The sequence below is a fragment of the Eumetopias jubatus genome, unplaced genomic scaffold (assembly GCF_037043125.1).
Source record: "Eumetopias jubatus isolate StellerSeaLion01/CBP00866 unplaced genomic scaffold, mEumJub1_p1.0 scaffold_5, whole genome shotgun sequence".
Taxonomy (NCBI): domain Eukaryota; kingdom Metazoa; phylum Chordata; class Mammalia; order Carnivora; family Otariidae; genus Eumetopias; species Eumetopias jubatus.
In genome coordinates this window covers 5,096,735-5,101,512 of record NW_028274811.1, presented here as the reverse complement: position 1 = coordinate 5,101,512, position 4,778 = coordinate 5,096,735, and positions in this window count along the sequence as shown.

Genomic DNA, 4,778 nt, shown 5'->3' with positions numbered 1-4,778 from the left:
GGAGGCCCTGACCTTTTGCAGGTGTTCTTGTAGGCTACACAGCCCCCCGCCCTCCACCTGCTTGGTGCTTAGCCCAGAGGCTCACCTCTGATTCTGTGCTCACCAAGCTTCAGTGGCCCGCACTTGCTTAGCGTTGGGCAGAATCAGAGCTCCCTGCACTAACCCTGAGCTCCGAGGAGAGACGTAACGAGATCATTGTATGACTAGTCTGTCTGCCTCCTCTACTAACAAGTAAGCTTCTTTACCGCAGAGATTGTTCATGTCTGTATTTCAGGTGCCCTGCCCAATGTACATGCTTAAGGAAACTGTTTGAACAAAGGAGTAAACCTGGGGCCACTGTTTGTTTATGTGTCTGCCTCTTCCACACATTTTAAACTTCCTGGAGGCAGAAGCTGTGTCTTTTTCTCTTGCTGCAGTCCAAGCTCCTCAGACATAATTGATGTTGGGCAGTTTAATGAGGAGCGAAGAAGGATCTCAAGATGATTTGCCTGAAAGTTATGTGGTGTCTTTGTAGGGGACGTGGGCTCACTGGAGACTGAGATGCTGTCCTGGGTGGTTGAAGTGCTCTGGCGGTATGCGGAGGGGGTGGGGGCGCTGCAAGATGGAGGGCGCATTTATGGAGCACTTGCTATACTTCAGATACTACTCTTAGCATCTCCTACACTGTCTTATCTGTGACTGGTGGTCTTCTGTTTGCCCCTGGCGTTATCATCTGTCTTACTGTCTTTGATTGATGGTTATATTGTCCCTTTGGCCTATGGGAGTGCATTCAGCCCAGTGTCTGTGTCCCATTATTATAAAGCCATCATTTAGAAGTATTGTAAATGGTGCTGGGAGAATTGGACAGCCCCATGCAAAAGAATGAAACTGGACCTTTTTCTTACACCACACACAAAGATAAACTCAAAATGGATGAAAGACCTAAATGTGAGACAGGAATCCATCAAAATCCTAGAGGAGAACACAGCCAATAACAACCTCGACGTTGGCCACAGCAATTTCTTGCTAGACACGTCTCCAAAGGCAAGAGAAACAAAGTAAAAAAAAATGAATTATTGGTACTTCATCAAGCTAAAAAGCTTTTGCATAGCAAAGGAAACAGTCAACAAAACCAAAAGACAACCGGCAGAATGGGAGAAGATATTTGCAAATGACCTATCAGATAAAGGGCTAGTATCCAAAATCTATAAAGAACTTATGAAACTCAACACCCAAAGAACAAATAATCCAATCAAGAAATGGGCAGAAGACATGAACAGACATTTCTGCAAAGAAGACATCCAAATGGCCAACAGACACATGAAAAAGTGCTCCACATTGCTCGGCATCAGGGAAATCCAAATCAAAACCTCAGGGAGGTATCACCTCACACCAGTCAGAATGGCTAAAATTAAGTCAGGAAACGACAGATGTTGGCGGGGATGCAGAGAAAGGGGAACCCTCCTACACTGTTGGTGGGAATGCAAGCTGGTGCAGCCACTCTGGAAAACAGTATGGAGGTTCCTCAAACAGTTGAAAATAGAGCTATCCTATGACCCAGCAATGGCACTACTGGGTATTTACCCCAAAGATACAAATGTAGGGATCCGAAGGGGTACGTGCACCCCGATGTTTATAGCAGCAATGGCCACAATAGCCAAACTGTGGAAAGAGCCCAGATGTCCAGTGACAGATGAATGGATAAAGAAGATGTGGTTCATATATACAATGGAATCTTATGCAGCCACCAAAAAAATGAAATCTTGCCGTTTGCCCATTTGCAATGATGTGGATGGAACTAGAGGGTATTATGCTAAACAAAATACAGTAGAGAAAGACAATTATCATAAGATCTCACTCTTATGTGGAATTTAGAAACAAAACAGAATCATAGGGGAAGGGAAGGAAAAATAAAACAACGAAATCAGAGAGAGACAAATCATAAGAGACTCTTTAAAAAAAAAAAAAGATTTTATTTATTTGACACAGAGAGAGAGCACAAGCAGGGGGAGCGGCAGGGGAGAAGCAGGCTCACTGCTAAGCAAGGAGCCCGATGTGGGGCTCGATCCTAGGACGCTGGGATCTTAACCTGAGCCGAAGGCAGCTGCTTAACCAACTGAGCCACCCAGGTGCCCCTAAGAGACTCTTAACTATAGGAAACAGACTGAGGGTTGCTGGAGGGGAGGTGGGTGGGGGATGGGGTCACTGGGTGATGGGCATTCAGGAGGGCACGGGATGTAACAAGCACTGTGTGTTATACGCAACTGATCAGTCTACCCCTAAAACTAATAATACAGAATATTATAACTAAATTAAACTTAAATTTTAAAAAAATAAAAATACTGTTTTTTCTTTCTGCCACAAAAGATGTTCCAGATTCATCTTGTACTTTCTTTGCCCCTGCCCTGGGATCAGCCATGGGTTCCTTCCAGCAGAGAATGTCACTTGGAAGTCAGGAGGGACCTGGGTGTGCTCGAAGCTGTTGAGATGTGCTGTACCCAGGCCCAGGCGTGGAACGGCGTAAGGAGACGGAAGTGTGACAGGAAGACGGATGGATGGACCCGTGCGTGCACAGACACACGCTGTTAAGCCTAATATTATTTATGTATATTGAACACTGGGAGTTCAGGCACACTTGCTGCTCCGGTTTCTTCTAGTTTTCTCTCTCTAGTGAGAAACATGGGTACTGTTGCCCTTGATGTATTTACTTATTTGATTGATCCCACACTTTCCAGTTGTACCTCTTTGTTCAGCTGTTGAGCTCCAGCCTCTGGGCCCGACCACCCTTGCCTGTCTCCTTCCTCGGTGGTCTCAGTGCCATCCCCCAACCTGGGCCTGTGCCCTCTCGTGGGGCTGGACGACTCTGCTCGGGCACAGGCCACATGCACTGTGTTTAGAAAGGACAGGGACACAGGGAAGTAATTATTCTCCAGTTGTTTTATTTTTGTTTCGTTTCAATGAAGATTAAAACCATTGTTTATTCATTTTGTAGACCTCAGCCAAAGCCTATAGGTTGTTAAGACAGACACTTGAGGTGTTCAGTAAATGCTGATTGAATGAACAGAGGAGTCACTTGTTGAGAGAGCCACTGAGAGGCGTATTAAATACTTAAAGCCTCACCCTGAAAGAGCCTTTAGGTGAGTACAGAATAGTATTTGTCTTCAGTTGATTTAAGAGGAAGTGAGATCAAAGTTGCTCAGAGTCTCTTTGGGCATTGAATATAATGTCTGTCTGGTGAGCAGGGTTTGTATTGTTTGCAAGTCTGTGGTCACAGACTGCTGTGCCAGTGTAACAGGTGCTCCTGCTGGGGAACCTCCAGCTGTCCACAGAAAGCCCTGGGTGGACACAGGTGCTGAGGCCTGACTCTTCATCCCAACTCTGGCTCCCCACACTCCACGTCTGCCACACAGCTGTGTGTAGGACCCTGGGCAAAGAGACAAGTGAAGCCATGTTCCTTCCCGTTCTCTGTCTGCTGCTTTCTAAACAAGTAGAGCTGACTTAACTGGAATTGCTCTTTGCATCTGTTATTGCTTGGGATTTGAAATAAATACTGTCCTGAAAGAGATTATAATCAAAAGAGGGAATTCGTCATGGATACATTTATTTTCTGTCTCTGTCCCTACATTTTACACACAGTACACCCTCAATAAATAGTGACTTGTTTTAAGTATGAGTTGCTGGGCTGACATTCAGGGTAGTTTTTTTGTTTTGTTTTGTTTTAATATTCCAAATTAAGTGACTTCCAAGTTAATGAGCAGACTCGGGAAGCTAGGCCTAGAACTCAGATTGATGTCTTCCAGACACAGAGCAGGATTCCTGTGGACTCTCCCGTGGGTAGTGATGCTCACTGAACATGGAGTACGTACTACTCTTCCTTTGCGGGAACGTTGATGGCCAGCTCCGTGCTGCGTAGAACCGTGTGCTTGCGGAGCGGCATTACAGATCCTCTCCTGCTACTGCAAACACAGACACACGCAGCAGAAGTAGAGAAAGAGAGAAATGGGACATTAGTACGTAAAGTGCATTAACCTGTAGAAATGAGTGGCTTGTGCAGGGTACAATTTAGAGAAGGATTTATTTTGTTTTGGTTGAATATTTAGTCATTCAAGCACCCATCTTAGGTTAAAGTCAATAATTTGTTTTTTTATTACAATTACAAAAATTGTTTCATAGCCTTAAGATACAGACATTGTCTGAAACACACAACATAGAAAACAGAATTTTCATAATGGACCAATTTAATATGTTTTTAATTCCAAACAATATAAAGAAAAATGACTACTTCCAAGTTTTCATTTCGGGCTAAGATGATGCATTTGTTCCATACTTTAGATGAATGCAGATGACATTGCAGCAGCTTGATTTCAGGGGAATGTGCTCACTTTGCCTTCTTGGCAGTCAGATCAGGTTACTACAGAATGTATGCTAGATTCTTTTTTTTTTTTTTTTTAAGATTTTTTATTTGTGAGGCAGAGGGATCACAAGCAGGGAGAGTGGCAGGCAGAGGAAGAAGCAGGCTCCCCACTGAGCAAGGAGCCCGATGCAAGACTTGATCCCAGGACCCAGGGATCATGACCTGGGCTGAAAGCAGACGCTTAACCGACTGAGCCACCCAGGCATCCCTGTATGCTACATTCTAGAAGAAAAACAGATTGAGAAGTTTCCTCACATTCTTTAATTAGTCATCAGTCTTCTTCAAGATCTATTCTCAAACCTTGGCTTTCTGCATCAAGAATCATAACACTTCTAAAGATATTTGTGGTTGCTAATTAACACCAGTAAATAAATAAATGGGTTCT